The sequence below is a fragment of the Mastomys coucha genome, unplaced genomic scaffold, assembly GCF_008632895.1.
Source record: "Mastomys coucha isolate ucsf_1 unplaced genomic scaffold, UCSF_Mcou_1 pScaffold18, whole genome shotgun sequence".
NCBI classification, from domain to species: Eukaryota; Metazoa; Chordata; class Mammalia; order Rodentia; family Muridae; genus Mastomys; species Mastomys coucha.
Window position 1 is genome coordinate 32,611,667 of NW_022196900.1, and position 19,344 is coordinate 32,631,010.

General features: G+C 39.9%; 1 protein-coding gene across 7 annotated transcripts in view; it reads right to left on the reverse strand.

The window, feature by feature from the left end:
* Positions 1-19,344, reverse strand: part of Tle1 (TLE family member 1, transcriptional corepressor) — a 90,723-nt gene that overhangs the window by 58,607 nt on the left and 12,772 nt on the right. The window contains exon 1 of one of the 7 annotated variants that reach the window (XM_031377678.1): positions 19,198-19,324. The exons of the other annotated variants lie outside the window; for them this stretch is intronic. The gene's annotated coding sequence lies outside the window, so the exon portion shown is untranslated. Of the gene's footprint in view, positions 1-19,197; positions 19,325-19,344 lie in introns of those variants that run through there. 7 annotated transcript variants of the gene reach the window in all.

Sequence of the window (19,344 nt, forward strand, 5' to 3'; positions counted from 1 at the left end):
ATATATAAATAATAATAAAAATGTAGTACTTTTACACAATGGAATACTATTCAACTCTTGAAAAAGCAGTGAAATTTGAAGGTAATTGAATGCTTCCTGTATATTTTCTCTTGTATATGAATGTTAAGTTCTAAGTTTTAGGTTTGTGAATTTCATTCAGAATACCCACAGAGGTTAGCTAGAAAGGGATCAGGGAGAAATAGAGGAGATCTTCAAAGGAAGAGAAATTAGAATACTGCCATAAAGGAATAATGGGGAAACTAGAAAAGGATTAAATGGGGAGAAAGGGTAAGTAAGGCAGGGTAGAAGATGGAAATCAGGGAGTAATAATTAACACTAAAGGCCTTTTTAAAAAGCCACATGGAGACCTGCTACAGTAGAAGCTTCCTAAAATATAGACATATATAAATGGAATCTAAATGGAGTTATCATATGATAGGGGAATATTACCCAGCTAGACATCATATGCTACTAATAAAACTCCCAGTACCAAGAATGGGCTACATCTTTTCAAGTTGGCTAAAGGGGTCCCACAGATGTCCCCCAAACACTGCACACTACTGTCAAGGCTACTGGTTACTCTCCACAATCTGACAGTAATACCCTATTGCTAAAAATACAACTTACTTATGTCATCAAACATGGAGAAGGGAAATTGGTGCCCATATAAAAGCAGTCCTACTGACCGGTATAGTGTTCAAAGGTACTATACACACGGCTAGAGATGAAAAGGAATTATCAATCTCATCCAGCCACAAACTAGCAGCCTACAACAGAGACCTGCCTATAAAACAGACCCATGGATACAAGAGTGGTGCAAATTTAACAGAAGCAACTATGTTGGATACTTTTGGGTCAACTCTGGAAGGTTGAAGTTCCAAAGTTCCAAAGTTGATATAACTTGATACTTTAATGTCAACACATTTTGGAAGAAGAACCCTCAACTGGGAAAACTGCCCCAACCAGAGTGCCTATGGAAAAACCTATGGTGCATTTTCTTGATTGATGATTGGTGTGGAAAGGCTCAGTTCATTGTGTGCAGTGTTAACCTTGGGGGTTTCCTCAGTGCTCTAAGAAGCAGGCTGAACAAGCCACCAGGAACAGGCCAGTAAGCACCATTTCTCTTTGCTTCAGTTCCTGCCTCCAGGTTTCCACCCAGTTTTAGTTTCTACCCTGACTTCCCTCAGTGCTGGTCTACGAAATAGAGCTGTGAGCTGAAATAAATCCTTTCTTCTCTAGGTTGCTTTTGGTCATGGTGTTTTATGAACAGCAATAGAAACCCTAACTAAGACCATGACCAACCACTCTTGTATTATACTGTATTGTATTCCCTGTTCCATGAGATGGAACCCAAGCCTGACACTGTTGTTATTTTGGAAATTAAGCCATCTTTTCCACTAAATGAATATAGCAATAACACAACTCTTAATAACATGCTGATATATCCATAGATCAGAACATGAGAAGCTTCTTGCAGTAGGTGGGAATTAACAAAGGGACCCACAACTAGACAATTTGCAAAAAGTGAGACACCTTGGAGCACTCAGCCTTACATGGCATATTTTTATTAAATCCCTCCCCTCTAGGCTGAGGGATCAATGCAGAAGAGCAGAGTGGAAAAAGTAGAATAGCCAAAGTTGGGAGACCACTCCAAGGAAACAGTATCTTCCAGACAGAGGAAGAATGGTACGCATTCGAACTCTGACAGCATGAACAAGACCTGAACAAGTGCAAGCCAGACAAAAAACCAGACCAAAGAGAAGCAGGAGTGAGCAAAAAAAGTCCCAACCCTGACCAAGAAGGCTCAAACGTCCCCAACTCCCTGATATATGATCATACCCAGTCAAACCTAGGGGTTCAAGTATCCGTGTATCCACTAATTTTTTAATAATAAGAATAAGAATAACAATAAGAACAACAAAACAACAATAAAAGCTGCTGGGAAAGGAAAATCATATTTCTTCAATGGAATGACGCTATACTAACTATATTCCAGGGTAAGACCCATATTTAGAAGCAGTCATTTAACACCAAATGGACACCATGATGGTGCTTCTTTAGTTGGTCTTGTGCTTGTTTTGTTGTTATTTTTTCTTTGAAAGAGAGAACATAAAGTTGGATGGGTAGGAAAACCAGGAAGATCTGAGAGAAACTAGGAGAAAAAAATGTCAAAATAAACTGAACCCTTTTTTTTTTTTTTTTTGGTTTTTCGAGACAGGGTTTCTCTGTGTAGCCCTGGCTGCCCTGGAACTCACTCTGTAGACCAGGCTGGCCTTGAACTCAGAAATCCACCTGCCTCTGCCTCCCAAGTGCTGGGATTAAAGGTGTGCACCACCACCACCCGGCTAAACTGAATTTTTTTTAAGTAAATGAAAATTATAGATTAAAAACCTGCTCAAAAAGTTCATTATGCTTATACCAGATACAATGTCTAAAATATATTTCCTACTAAGTACAGTCTTCACAGAGAATTGATGTTTAAAATAAAATGGTTTTAATTAATTTCCAAAAAGACTTTAACATTCATTATCTCAAAAAAGTAAATAAACCGTGAAATATAAGTAATGGCAGAACTCGGTCTAGTGTGTGACAAGTCATGACATGTAGAGAAAATGTGGTGTCACCAAATGGCCAAGACCTTGCTGAGCACATAGCCCTGAATAGCTGTATAGCCTCTATATAAATAAAGCAGGAAAAGTCTCTGCTTAGCTAAAAAAAGAAAAACAAACTTAAAACCTGGAAACAAAGAAAAAGAAGAGCAGAGCAAAAGAGTAGGGGAGAAAGGCAGATTAAGAGGGAAGAAGGAAATAAAGTTATCAGTAAAAAAGCCTTTATTATTTCATCATTTTCTGTCTATGCTTAATACTGCCTTTATTACTAGATTAGGCAATAGAAAGAATCTAGAGGGCAAGCGATGTAGCTCAATTGACAGGATGGATACATGAACCCCTAGGTTTAATGACTACATATGATCATATATAAGGGAATTGGAGAAGTTCACAGTCTTCTACTACATAATGATTTCAAAGCCAATATAAGGTATTTAAGACTAAGAAGAAAACAGAAGTTGGGGAAAGGATCATGAGAAGAAAATTACAAAGTAAACAGGTCATGCCCAGAAGAAAGCAAGAACTACAATAAGGTATATGTAGGAGTTATCTTTTGTCTTCCAACTTGATTCCAGTTCTGTGAGCAGACTAGTTCTTTGGTTTCATGGGACTTGATTTATACCAATCCAATTCTCCAGACAACCAATAGAATGGCATTATAGAGCACATTATAGAAGGAATGTACAGGCAGGGGATATGATTTGTGTAGGGAACAAACCCCATGACCTTCTTTTAGCCAAGAAGCCAAAACTAGAAAAGCTGTGCCAGATGCAAAACAGAACTCACAGAGGCCTGTGAATAAGTCTAGTTCATTTATCACTACCACTCATCCACTCAAGGTAATTAACTCAAAGTCAAGGCTCTCCCACAAAGCACACAAACATTTTCCCTTTCCTGCCTCTTTGGCAGTTATGCAATGCACTCACTAGCACATGCACACAGGAGTAGAGAAATGCCTTGTGTAGTACTCATTACCCAGCTTCTACACATCCAAGCATCAATCTGTTCATTCTCTTTCAAATGCATTTAAAGTTTTCAATTGTAGAAGTGATATACATAGGACTAAAGAGATGTTTCAGTGGTTAAAAGCACTGGTTGCTCTCTTACAGAAGTCTGGGGTTCAGTTTCTAGCACCTACATGGTGGCTCATAACAACTTGTAACTCCCATTCATGGGACCCTATGGTCTCTGTGAAGACTAGACATGAATGTGCTATAAATTCACAAATGTCTGCAAAACAATCAAACATACAAAATAAATTTAAGTAATAAATGCATGACTGGAGATAAAACTCACAAGTAAGGTATGTACTTGCCTGATATATACGCACAGGTAATGAGTATGATCTCCAAACATGAAAAGTAAGGAGTATCACATCTCATTTGGAATATGTAACACATGAACACAGGAATACAGAGCACATTACAGAAGCATGACAAAGGCTAAAATAACACAAAACAGTAACAGATAAGTTCAGTGGCCTCGGGCCACCATCATTCCAGCTACTCACTTCACCTACAGAAGCCCAGAGTAAGAGATCATATTTTAATACTAACAAGTCCTACGTGCCAGGTCTCTAAAGCAAACTCAAACCACTTGCTCAGAAAACCAGAACTCAGTCCAAGTCTTCGCTTCTTCTACTTACAAGTTGCTAAGCTGCACAACTTTGTCAACATGTATGATACTAACAACAGTGCCTTCCTCCTGGCAGTGAGGATGCTATATGCACCTAATAATGCTTTGTGAGTTCTTCAAACAGCTTCTCCACTTTCCACATCCAAACTTCCTAAATGTTCCCCTTGATTCTCTTCACAATGTTGATGACAGTAGTTGGGGTGGGGAATGAATGAATGAATGAATAAATGAATTATTGTCTTCTAAATACCAAAGGCACTGTGATAAAACTCTTATTGTTGCATGAATTAACGAACAGCAATGTTTTGCATCCATGTTTCTATTCTAGGTTTCAATGCTGGCAAGTAGGTTATAAGAGGCCCTATCCTAGTTAATATTAAGAGTTTCCCAAACTAGATGATGAAGAGATAGTTTGGTGATTAAGGATCATTTGCTGCTCTTGTAAAAGACATAGGTTTGTTCCCCAGAACATACCATGGCTCATAACGCATAACTCCCATTCCAGGAGATCCTTATGGTCTTCTGGCACCAGGAATATGTGTGGTATGCACACTTACATGCATGCAAAACCCTTGTCAAATAAAATAAATAAATCCTCAAAAAAACTTATTTTAAAGACTTTAAAAGCCCAACTTCCACCTTTCTTGAAAACTAGACCATCTACTAAAATATTATCTTGTTAACTCTGTTTTCCACCTGCGAAGGATTTTACTTTCAAAGCTAAAAATATTTTTGGTACTGTTAGGTTACAACTGACACTTTAAGGCAGAAACAACACTTTAAGCATCTGGAGACCATTGCCAACTCAAACAGCTCTCCATACAGAACTGTGTGTGTTTTATTAGTATGTGTGGTATAAGTACATAAAAAGTGAGGATGTCTATATCCAGGCTGAAGCTGGTGGAGGGAGTGTGTATCCTGCATGTTCCTTATCAGAAGCAAGATTCATTGACTAGGTAGGCAACCAGCATTGCCCCAGCAATACCCCCATCTCTATTCTCACAAGTGCATGAGACTCTGCATGGCTTCTGGGGTTATATTCCAAGTACTCTTAGCCATTGAGCTATTGGTCTGGCTCTCTACTCAGAAATGCCAAGTCAAAGTTCCCAGCATAAGCCTTACTCTCTTTGAAATACCTCCACCCACCAAGGTTGCAGAAGGCAGGGGTATAATTGACCTGTCTAGCACAATCATCCCTGTTTGTTCCCCTTCTTGGTTTAACCTTGTAAGAGGTCTCATAACCCAAAACTTTAGATTCACACCTCAGCAAACCAGTACCAGATATCCTGAAATTAAGATTCAACTGCCAGATCATAAATGTGCTATCTGAATAACAGGAATATGACTGCTCTGTTTGGAGCTCCATCAAAGTAAAGTGAACTAATGTATAAGCTACAGGTATTCTATTCCAAAGTGCTGTACAAACCCAAGATGTCTTCCAAGCCCTCGTGACATCCCTAGAGTCAACTGTGGTAGTTTGAATAGGTATGGTCTCAATAGATTCATGTGTTTGAACGACTGTCCATAAAGAGTGGCACTATTTAGGAGGTGTAGACTTATTGGTAGAGGTGTAACCTTATTAGAGGAAGCGTATCACTGCAGAGGCAGGGTTCACAGGTCTGAAATGCTCTAGCCACACCCAGTGTGAAACACATCCATGCTCTTCCTGGCTGCCTTTGGATAAGGATGTAGAACGTTTAGCTACTCTTTCAGCACCATGTCTGCCTGGATGCTGCCATGCATTTATACAATGATGGCAATGGACTTAATCTCTGAAACTGTAAGCCAGCCACAAATTAAATGTTTTCTTTTATAAGAGTTGCCTTGGTCATGGTGTCTCTTCATAGCAATAAAACCCTAAGACAGTGCCTTCGCTTATAACACAACAAGTACACTCTGTGCTCCTCATGATCCTCACACTCACTGTCAATTGATAAACTAAATATATATATAAACTAAATATAAATATATATAAACTAAATATATATAAATATATATATACATATATATGTGTGTGTATATATGCTAAACAATCACATATTATATAATTCTGTCATACACTTTCTCACTATAACATGATGGAGACATGAGGACAGGACTTCACTGAACATTCATACAAGCTTTCACCCTCCCAGATCCTTACTGAACATGCCATCAGCGTCAAACCTGACTGAAGTACATAGCTGATTCACCCTGTACCCCTAAATTTAATGCCCAAGATACATTAGATAAGCTATTAGGACAAAGCAGTACAGTAACACTCTACCAAAAATAGACTGAAGAGAATACTAGCCTCAGATGTTAGCTGAGTATGGTGCCACATGCCTATAATCCAGTACTTGGGACCCTTCTTTTTTTTTTCCACACAGGCCTGTTAAGACCAGCCTAGCCTCAAATTCAGAAAAATCCAACTACCTCTGCCTCCCAGTCCATGAACAATTCAGTATTTAGGAATTTGGGACAGAGTTTTACAGGCAAATGGATGGAACTAGAAAATATCCTGAGTGAGGTTAACTCAGACCCAAAAAAACATGCATGGTATATAGTCACTAATAAGTGGATATTAGCAAAAAAAAAAGAAAAAAAGAAAAAAGTACAGAATACACAGGATATAATCCACAGAACTCAAGAAAGTTAACAAGCCAAAGGGCACAAGTGAGGAAGCTTCAATTTCACTTGAGAGGGAGAAGAAAGCAATCACAGGGTAGGGGTTTGGGGAAAGGGGGATGGGGGGGGCAGAGGGAGAGAGGTATCTAGGGAGAAGAGACAGGGAGGGGAAAGGCGGAACATGATCAGATATTGAGGGTGGGGAAAAAGGAGTGGAGCCCTGAGGGCTAGCAGAAAGAATAGAAACAGGAAACTCAGGGGACCCTCTAGAATGTACCAGAGACCTAGGTGGTAAGAGTTGCTCAGGACTCAACGGGAGGGACCTTTAATGAAATGCCCAACAGTGAGGAGATGGAACTTGTAGAGTCTATCTCCAGTAGAAGACAGGGCATCAGGTAGAGGAATAAGGTTGTCATCCCAGTCAAAGACTCTGACCCAGAATTGTTTCTGTCTAAAAGAACTGTAGGGACCAAAATGGAGAAAAGACTGAGGGAAAGGAGGTTCAGTGACTGGCCCAAATTGGGATCTATCTCAATGGGAGGCTCCAAGGTCTGACAGTATTATTGATGCTATGATGTGCTTCCAGATAGGAGCCTAGCATGGCTGTGCTCAGAGAGGCCCAACAAGCAGATGAAAGAGTGGGATGCAGATACTTACATCCCACCAATGAACCCCTGTGGTTAAACTAGGGAAAAGCTGGAAGAAGCAGAGGAGGAGGGTGACCCCACAGGAAAACCAGCAGTCACATATAACCTGGACACTGAGCCACCAACCAGGCAGCGTACACCAACTGATATGAGGCCCCCAACACATATACAGCCAAGGACTGCCTGTGAAAGAAGGTACACCTAATTCTAGACAGACTTGAGGCCTCAGGTCTGGTGGGGGTAGGAACATTCTCTTAGAAACTGGAGGGGAGGAGGAATGGCATGAGGAACAACAGTCAGTGAGCAGACTGGGAGGGGGATAACGACTGGACTGTAAAAAAAGATTTAATAATAATAATAATAATAATAATAATAATAATAATAATAATAATAATAATAATAATGTGTGAGCAAAACACTCTCCATGCACGAAAGTCATAGGTTTGATCCCTAAGTCTACCAAAATAACAATGATGCTGAGGTGCAGGCATATTTTCAAGGAGCTAACACTAAAAGATACCTCAAAACCCGGCAATGGATGAAAACTAGAAATATTGTACGAGGCTTTTAAACTAAAGTGTGTCCCTGGGGGAACTGTGTGTGACAATGTCAGGATTCTATTCCTAAAAGCTCAGCATTCTCATATTCCTCACACTTTGTTCAATTACAAGGACTAAAGAGCCCATTCCCCGGGCTCATGCACTTCTCCTCTACACCCAAAGTTAATGCATAATGAGTGCCATTTGAGGCTCAAAGCAGGGTAAGGACTGGGTAAGAGTAACTGCCCAAGGGTCTCTAGACAGTCCTGTAGCACTCTGCCCAAAGTCAGTTGAAACTCCACCAGGATTAAATTACCAAGTGAAGGATCCTACAAAAGTAGTGCTTACACTAAAGGCTGACAAAGCTATTACAGTTTTTTCCCCCGTTTGGTTTGGTTTTGGTTTCCCTGAGCCAATCTTGAGGCCTAGAGAAATACAGTAAATGAAGTGCTCGTGAGATTTTTTTTTTTTAAAGTATGGTGGGCCATTTGGAACTTGTTATAACTTAAAATTATTTACACACACACACACACACACACACACACACACACACACATACACACACACATATTGCAATCTACAGCATCCCATAAAACTGAGTGTTATGGCAGAAGAGGGAGTCAACAGTCATCTCCAGCTACTGAGCAAAGTTGAGTTGAACCTGGGCTGCATGAGCTTATATTTGAGAAGATAAACTTTGTATTAAAATCTAATTTGAGTATTCAGGAAAACTGCACTCAATACATGTCACTGAGGCCAGTAAACTAATACAGTAGTCATTTTTGGTTTTGTTTTAGGCAGTACTGGGAACTGACATTTGGCCTCACAAATGATAAAGAAAATTATCCAAACTTAGAATTGTTCTCCTACAGCTAAAAGATTATCCTAAGGAAATAATTCAAATTGCAAAGTATGCCATATGTGGAAAAAATTAACTGTAGAGCTGGCTTCAAAGCAAAAGGGGGGGAGAGGGAGGATGTGGAGTAGTGCAATACATTACAACCATCCCGTATTCTGAAAAACCTAACATTTACCTCCTGATAAATCAACTGTCTAATATTAAAGGAATGGTCAATACACACCAACTCTCAGTAAGTTGACACAGAAAGTAACTATTAAATATGTATGTATGCTGATTCTAAAATGGCCAATATGTTCACTAGATGGAGTAAGGAGCAAGAGAAACCTTGTAGTAATGTGTACATCTGCATGCACATGTGTAGTTTGGTACTGCAAGAAGATATCCCAAACAAAAGGTGATTATGTTGTATTTTAAGAGTATCCATGACTCCCTCAACCTCACTTTCTGATCTCTTAATGAATTATTCCAATTTGTTATTTCTTAAGAAAAATAAAAGCTGTCAACCCCACAACCCAGAGAGCAGTTATGTTAGCAGTCCCTGATATTATTTACATACTTGCCTCTCTGCCCATCCTCAAAATACTATAAATATAGAAATCAACACTTAAAGAAAATGATTTACTAACACAGTAAAGGAAGTTTAGAAGCTCCATACCCAAAGATGATAAACTCAAGACTTATTTGGAAAGCAATGCAACTGGGTAGACATACAATCAAAACAAGCCTTGTCACCCCTCAGCTGATATGGCATCATAACAAGTAGGTCCTGTGACCTATAAAAACAGGGTCACTGAACTCTTACTGCTCTGACCAAAAGGCTCTGCATACCAGAACATGATTTTACAAGCAACTCAACTATGAGCTATGAATTCCAACTCCAACTTATAAGTCTTAAGCAAGCAAGCTATAGTCAGTATCTTCACCACAAAGAACATTACACTAATATCTGTTACTCTTCCCCACCTGGGAGCACAATTCACAAATGCATATCTAGTTCCTGAAGGTAACTCTGGCATGTCTAAAGTTAGTTCAGTCTGTATGTATACAAACTGCCTCCACAGTGCTATTTACACTGCACTGCAAATCTCACCCAGTGGTCCCAGCCCATTTTCAGGAAGGAGTAACCTTTAAGGTATTTCCCACTCTGGTTTCACATTGTAACCCCTGGTATTAGCAACATGCTCAAGAACCAGTAAGGTAATCCAAAATTCTAACACACTGGGAGTAGAATTCTGCTTAAAATACACTTAATGTCAATAAAATAACTGACATATTGGAAAAATCTAAATTAAAAGGATGTAGAATTGATTTTGTTATTGTCTTACTTCCAGGAATGGACTACAGGCCTGGCACATACTACACCCCTAGGCAACAGCACTGTTATATGGGTTATCTTCAAATTGAGGTGATCCATGGTGTCTAATCGGGATCTCTAGAGCAGCTCCCTTAATTCCAGGGCTTCTGCCAGAGATCTGGGCCTGGAAACTTGCAATTCTTTCTCCCAGTTCGTAGGTGCTCCTTAAGTTGTGGGGACTCACAACTCCAGCCTGGCCCTGTGACATCTCTCTAAATTTCAAACCAATTCCTCCTGGAAACGGACTCAAAGGTTAAAATAACAAGCCTAAGGTCAGAACAACCTGGTAGTACATTCAGAATTCTCTCCAAAGCCTAGTTATAACATATGAGCAGCCTTCTTTACAGTTCCACGAAACAAGACCAAGACAAGAACACAAACCCAGGAAGGACCCAGAATCGCATTTGTCTCTTGTATAATCTCAGGTACTATTCAGATACGGTTCCCAACTCCTGCGGCAATATAAATGGACCTTCTTAAAACTTTTAACTAAAACAAAACCAAGAGCACCAAAGGATAGAAAGCTTTGGTGGGACAGCCAAGCAGAACTTACCACAGTTACTGCAGATAATAACATTTATGTTGCCTCTCCCCGTCACTTGGCAGCCTCTACACTTGATAAACCTGAACCTTTCCAACTGGGCTCAGCAATCTCTTTCACTCCTCATCTTTATACTCAGTCTCTCTGAAAACAAGGAGGGGCTCAGAGAAGGAAAGAAGGGAAAAAAAATAGGAAAAAAAAACGCAGAAGGCTGCCTGGGTGAAGATCGCAACACTAATTGCTCCCATTCTCTGGCTCTGGAGGCAGAATGAAGAAAACTCTGCCATCTCTTCTCTTCAGGAGCTTTCAACAGACCAGCTCAAGTGCCCTTAATTGTTTATGTTCTTAATGCAGAGCCTCTTGAATGCATTCATTTTTAATAGCAGGCTTGAATGTGGGGCTCATCAAAGAATGACAAAGCAACTCTATTCACTGGGTCTCCTTCCTGCAATGATGGTCTTTTGATTTATTTGCAAATGACAAGCTTGTCAGGCCTCACTTGAGGGCTGCCCTAATTTTTCCCCCAAAGAATTCAGTTGCATTTTCTAAGATGAGGTCTGAGCCTGTGATGTATTTGTGTAAGTTGCACACCACCACCACCACCACCACCCCCATTCAGCTCCTTCTAATTAATGATTTAAATGTTTTGACCCAACTGTTGCCAAGCAGAACATTTGGGCTTTAATTTGTCACTTTGGTAAAGCTGCATCTTTGACAAAAGCATCACAGCTGTTTAGGCTTGTAACTGGCTCATTTCTATTATTCAGAAACCCTTGTTACAAAGTTCACAAAAGGCCTGTTCACATGAAATCATATTGACTTGTTACAGAACGGAAATACAGACAGTTTCTGGTGCTCTTAAAGCAAAATACCTACAACAAGATTAGTAGGAGGAAAAGCCAATGATGATTACATCATCAACATTATCATCATCATCCCCAGAAGACTAGAATCGCAACTGCATAACCAAGACATGACCTGCCAACTAAAATTCCACACAGGGACACCAAGTCAAACACTGGCTAAAAAGCAGAAGTATCTCTTTGACAAGGTGGGGTACACTGCAACGATACAAACAACACTCCATTTACTTCAGCTATTACTGAGGTACAAGTCACTTATATTTGGTTGGCACTGACTTCCAGACAGCTGTGACCTCTGTTTTGTCCTGTCCATTGTGACACAACAAAGGCCCTTTACCCCCGTGGTTTACCTCCTGGCCATCAATGGAAAAACAGTTTTGCACGTGTGCTTCCTTAATACACTGAAATCTTGGATGGTGGATGCAACTGCGGGCCAGCGGTTTCCTAACTTTATAAACATGCTATATATAGCTAAATTACCTGTACACGCATGGTAGCAGTTGCTCTTCCCAAGAGGCATCTCAGTAAAGCTGCTACTCTGACTATGACACAAGAAGTAGACCAAGGACAGCCATGGCCCAGCAGAGTGATTGTGCATGTGACATGTATATGTCACAAATAACTTAATTTTAATTTGAAAAACCCAGCCTCTGAACTATCTTTGCATTTCCCAGTCTGAGTTATCAGTAAAGAAGTTTCCCAGGTAAGCATGCTTAAATCTCTTTTCAATCAACATCAGAAAACAGGCAAAGCTCCAGAGTATCCAGAAGAGAAAACTGTAGGGAAGGAGCAGGGGAGTTTCTTCCATGCTAAGTATCAGGGTCTAAGGACTAGTACCAGCTATGCTCATCCAGTATAAGGGCTACAAGTGAGAAACCACTTTGAGGGCTGGCAAGATGGCTCAGCAGGTGGGAGTACTGACTCTTGTGTTGGGATCCCAGCAACCACATGGTAGCTCACAACCACCCATGATGAGATCTGATGCCCACAGCTATGGTGAATTACTCTGGAGCAAGCGGCCAGAGCAAGCGAGGCCAGAGCGAGCAGGGCGGCAGAGGTCCTGAGTTCGATTCCCAGCAGCCATACACATGATGGCTCACAGCCATCCATACAGCTACAATGTACTTATACACATAAAATAAATAAAATAAATCTTTAAAAAAAATTAAAAATAAAAAAGTAAAAGGCCAATCTGTCCTCTCCCCTCTCTCTTTAAAAAAAAGACAAAAGAAAAGAAACCACTTTGAACAGACAGCTGTCCAAGAAAAAAATTTCCAAAGCATTTTAGAACAAATTTTAAACACTAAAAACTTTCAAAGCATAACCCCCAGAAAAACTTCACTATTTAGAAGACAGTCTGCACAATGACTTGGGTATATACAGACTTACTGGATATTGATGCAACTTTTCTTAAGGCAAGCAATGGAGAATTATACTTTAACTACAAATTAAATCAGTGCTTTATGCAAGTAGGAGTTACAACACTGAAATATAACCTATAGAGAAATCCAATTTAAAAAAAAAATTACCAGTCTTCCAAGGTAACAACAACCTACCTGCATTCTGAAGAAAAACTGGAAGTTGTATAGAAGAGATGGGATATTTGGCTACATAGATTAACCAAAATATACATAAGAATAATTATGCCAAAGAAAACAGTGCCCAAATGCACAGTCATGCCCATTTGTAATTATAAAACATGGTTTTATACTGTCATCCTAGGGTTCATAGAAGTACAACAGGAATAACAGCAAGCCAGGTGACAAAAATGAGAGAAATTTACATCAGGGCCAGACCCAAGTCACAAGTTACTTTAAAAGCAGACAAATCAATGCATGTGAGTGTTTTCAGAAAACATCCCAGATATTCTCTCACTAACTGTGTGGGTTCCAGGACATGCCAGCTCTCATTTCCCAGAGCATCAGAAACCAAATTTAACCCACGTATTCTGTTACACTGGTCTGCACTTGTGTGGTTCCCACAGGGCCAGGCTGACTCAATAATGCTGCACTCATTCTGCAGAACTGAATAGACTTCCTGTCATTTGGACTGTGAAACACAGTAATCCAACAGGGAATAAAGGTCAATATTGCACTTTGGTCATTACTGAATCATTTAAAATGATCTGTGGTTAGGATGAGAGGAAAATCGAAGGCTGTGAGAATGTGGCAAATGGCTCAACCTCAGACCAGTTTTCATCTCCATCTACCTAACAGGCATGTGGGTAAAACGTCCGCCCGCCACCTTGCTTCTGGGCATTTTGCTGGTTTCAAATCCAGGGCACGGTTTCAAACCCAGAGCACAAACCAGGAACCAGTTAAGCAATGTAGTAATAAGGGGAATAACGTCTAGACCTCCAGGCAGTGCTTACTCGGGTTTTAGGTCATCAACTGAAGTTTGGAACAGTTTTCCAGTCTGCAAGTGACACCACAAAGTAGAAAACTTAGCAAATACAAACATGTACTTTCAGCACAGTATATGTCAAAATCTCAATTGTGCATACAGACATATGCATGCTTACACCTCCATCCCCATTGAGAGGCAACCTCAGAATTTCTACTGCATTTGCAAACACACAGGAGCAGAGCACCCCTGAAACTCATGTGGCTGCTAAATCAATCTTTTCTTAAAATGTCCAATCAAAGCCACTTCAGCTTTAAGGCATTTAAATCCTTAAATATAAAACATCTTAGGAACCTAAGGCCAATTATCCTTTAAGCCACAGAATAAATGTTCATGCCCCTTGATTTTATATCAATATTTTCCTTCACTGGTTGAGGTGGCTATTTTTTAAAGATAATGTATCATATATAAGTTTAGGCCCCCACAGTATATCAATGTCAAACAACATCGTGTCAAGCTAAGATTCAATTCAGGTAAGTGCTACTGCCAAATTTTCTTGTTCCCAGACGGGCTTTAAGATTATTTTATTGCTTAAAATTTAATTTGTTCCAACTCATGTCTCCATGACAACGTTGGCTAACCCTGCAAATCATTTGAGTAATTGGATATCTTATCTTTCTATTGCTCTCAAATCGAATGATTCTGCTAGAATTGTAACAGCCAATCAAATTTACAGTCCTCCTGAGTAATAGACTTGGAAAAGGAGCCACATTCATCTCCCCTGTGCAACCATATTAACTAGTAGGGGACAAACAACAGAATCTGGTCTTCCAACTGTACTCCAGATTATAGACAGTGTCAATACTAATATTCTCACAATGCAAAGTCTACTCAAAAAGCTCTTCACTGACTCTGCCTGAGTCTGAGAAGCAGCAATGGCACTCATTCCACAAAAAACAATGAGCAATATCAATCTCAGAAGTGAAGGAAATTGACAAGAGCAATCCCAGAAGCTGATGAAAAAAAACGTATTTTAAATCACTTTTCACATATTGAACCCGTACTATATCTGGCCACAACAATAGCTAAAAGTATTGTTTAAAAACACTGCTAGGGAACTGAGTCAAGTTCTTTGTAAATCAATCAAGAAATAGAAACAAATACAAATATAACAACCAGCAGGAAAACTCTAGGTGCCCTTACAGAAAGCATTAGTCAAAATATCCTTCATTTACTTCAACAGTACTCCAACACCCAAGGTTGTCTGTCAATAAGAAACAGGTTTCCTACTAGGTTCTTACTAGTCAGCAGTTCCCCCTCTTGAATTTAGCACTAGGATTTTGGCCTTTGGTCAGCTAAAAAATATGGGTGGTGGATAAACTTCAGTGGGCCAATTCCAGTCTTCTCTGCAGTTGTATAGACACTGGCTCCAAGGAAGCTCATGGCCCCAAAACATAAGAGGGTAAGCCTATTTACACATGGGGAGGCTCTGAAACCCCAGCCACTGGCAGGTCAAAGCAGCTGTCAACAACCAGTGCTTGAAGTGCTTTCTATACAGACAGCTGGACTACTTACTTTTCAGCCCCTGAGAATAGGCCTACTGTGCTCTGCCCTTCTTCATCCTAAGTACTTATCACAGACATAAGAACTTTCTCCTAAATGCTAAAAGCCTCAACTTTCAGCATGTCAGCCAGAAGCAGTGGCCCATGTCTGTAGTTCCAGCTACTTGGTAAACTGAGGCAGGAGGCTCATGAAACTTGGGAATTCATGACTAACTTGGGAAATTAACAGAGCAATTCTTCAAAATAAAGAAAATAAATATCTGCTGCCACTTTCAACCATAACACTTTTCTCTGCCCTCAGAGTTTTTCTGTTCTTGTTTTTGCTTCTCTCAACATTAACATTTAGGCAACAGCTGTCAAGTCAACCAACATCTCAAGACCTGTGATAGATACAGAAAAGTGATTATACAAGTCTTCTACACAGCACTTCACAGACTTCATAGCAAAAACAAAACCACATGAAGACAGTACCCCTACACAAACACACATGCATGCACACACACATACACACACATCCGTTTCAAGGTTTGAAACTTTCTCTAACCATGCAACTTACTCTAGTACCTATGCAAACAAACCTCTTTATCTTCAGGAGGACAATTTTTTTTTTTTCAAATTCACAGTTTTGTTACATTTAAAAGAATCTAAAACACACTTACACACCTCTACCACTTATCCTGTTGAGTCCCACTTCTATAAAAATGAACCAAGTCTTATTTATTGTTCATCCATCTTTGTAAATGGAATGCAAAACAAAATAAAACAAAACCCCAACCCACTTTATTTCCCCTGGTAGATATATTAAATACTTGAGAGCCACACTGCTGGCTGGCCTATGTTTGTCATTTTAATGATTTTATATTTTTTAAAGGGTAGAGGAAGCCAACAAGGGCTGTATTTGGGGTTTTAATGCTTATGATCTATAGAGAAAAATCAATAAAATAAGACTTTACAATTACAATGAGAAAAATGAAGTGAATTCAGGCAGAGAGAAAAGAACAAATGCCAGGATTGAAAAACAGAAATAAGATGGAAATATAAATTGAGCAAGATGTGCAAGGCCAAGAGCATGAATGGAGTTTATAAATATTGCTAACAGATTTGTTAACACCCCTCCCCCTGCAAATAACTACCTGTAGGGAGCTGCTTTGGTCACCACTAATTTTACTTGTCCCTTTTCTTACTTACTGAATGTATCATTGGAAAGGATGCAATTAATATCCACCCACAAAGAAGAGGGAAATGATAGGAAGTTCTTGTAATTCCCAAAAAGCTCCTTGGCTAAAGGAGTCAACAGTTACCCTAACACCAATAAAGCTTACTCCACAGTAATGAAACAAGAACCTCTGGGAACCAAAATATTAAGAACAACTATCTGGACTGGGCATGGTGGCTTACTCCAGTAAACTACACCTGGGGAGAACAAAGCGATCTCAAGTTAACTCAGCTACAGTGGTATAGCTCATCTCAGAAAGATCATTAAAGATAGATAGATAGATAGATAGATAGATAGATAGATAGATAGATAGATAGAAGAAATAGTTGTGAATGATGCCACATGCCTATTATCCCAATCCTTTTAAGGCAGAAACAGGAGGATCAGGAGTTCAACTTCAGCCTTCATAATGAATTGGGCTCCATGTGCCAAACAACAGCAACAACAACAAAACAAACAAACAAACAAAAAACAACAACAAAAGCCCTGAGTGGAGCAAGCCCCTTAGTTGTAGGCAGTATGTGGACAGAATGCCTTTCCTCCCCACTTTCCATTCTGGACTAAGATGTCTATCAGTGTTAAGACACCCTTTTCTAACCCCTAAAGCAATCTTTTTATTTTCACTCATGAATCTAGAGAAGCCTTTCAAATGGCATAAAGGCAGCTGCATTTTGTTCTCCAAATCAATTTCCTCCCCAGACATCACGTAGATGTTCCTGCACAGAGAAAGAACAGCCCTTCCCTTCTAATTCAAAAATCCATACTGCCATTGCCCTGGCAAACTGCTAAACAAGCAGTATTGGCAAGTCACTTGCGTGCTGTAATATATTTACTGAAGATCCCAATGGTTTACCTCCCTGATGCAGTTTCTTCTGTATCCGAGCGTGTCAATACACCACTGGACACCACACTTCTAAGTAGCTCTGACTCACTATTTGCTCAAAGCATAGAAGGGTGCTGGGAATAAACAAAAACTTGACTCTTGAAGACTCAACCTGCTGTCTGGGAACCCAGCCTTAGGGAGACCACTGTGCTACCCTATATAGGGAGTCTCCTTAGCATTTCATACTCCTTTCACCCTCTAGAACTGAAATCCTTGACTAGGGCACTTTCCACATACATACGAATTTCAAAATTAGCTTCATTTTGCAAAGTATGACAGGACATACTTTTACTGACTATTAATAATAAAACAATGTCTCCCTAGCAAACACTGTAGGCAAATTTCCAAGGTTCCTTAAAGATTCATTAAGGGGCCAAAAGCAAGGTGGCTCTGGAAGCCTAGTATGGCATAGTCTGGCATTTCTTTTGTGTAGGGGCTTGGAAGTAGGGAGTGAACAAGGTGCCCATGTGCATGTGGAATGAGGGGACAAGTTGTTCTCATCAGTTATTCTTCATCCTATTTTTTTAGATGAAGTCTTGCACCCCTGTTCTCCACTCCACACCCTACTAATTGCCTCCAACTTGCCATACACACACACACACCCACACACACACACACACACACACACACACACACACACACATGCACATTAAAGCTACAGAGGTACAGCCCAGAACAATGGTTACTGCTGGAGATCCAAAGTCAGGTTTCTCATGCTTACACAGTACTTCACAGTACCAATCTATGCTTCAGGGAAGAAAAGCACCTTAACACTACGTAAGTCAGTAATTTGAACATGCTAAAGCACAAGGATAATTTTAGTTGAAAAAAGGAAAGGAACTATTAATAAAGAACTCCTAATATATACATGAAGACGCCTTCTTCACATCAAATCCGGCTGAAAAACAGAATCCCTGCCATCTACCAAGCCCACATCTACTCTCCAGATCCACTCTTTCTTCAAACAGGTAATCCAAGTTCTTTTTTTTTTTTTTAAGTTTTTTTTTTTAGTTTTTTTTCAAGACGGGGTTTCTCTGTGTAGCCTTGGCTGTCCTGGAACTCACTCTGTAGCCCAGGCTGGCCTCTGCCTGCCAAGTACTGGGATTAAAGGCGTGTGCCACCACCGCCCGGCTGTAATCCAAGTTCTTAAGAGATGAAACAAGTGGGTCAGGAGTTCAAAGACATCCTTGGCAAAACAGTTAGCTTTATGGTCAGCCTTGGTGACGTACGACCATTCCATCCCTAACCCTCTTATCTACACTTAAACCAACAACAGGCAAGTAGCATAAAATGTTTCACTTTAGAGACTTCAGACAACATACAGGTGAGGAGGTGTAAATGACTTTTCACTGTGTGTTTCTCTTTCCTTTTCTGTTCATGGTTGTAAGCCTGTCCTTTAACTGCAAAACCATCTCACTAAGCCCTCTCTCCCTTTCTGAATATTTAGTTTTACATAATAAAATGTGTAAGAATGTAAAAACTTGGAAATTAATAAAACAAAAAACAGTGGCTATAATCATAAAGACTGTGACTGACCTTAATCACCAATTCTACTAGTAGCTTGCCTGTCCATAAGTGACAAGTAATGGCTCACTCAGTTCACTCTCAATTCCAGGCTCCAACAACAGCAAGCTATTTTGTCCTTTTAAAGTCCAAATCTAAAATATATTAGCGCGATGAACC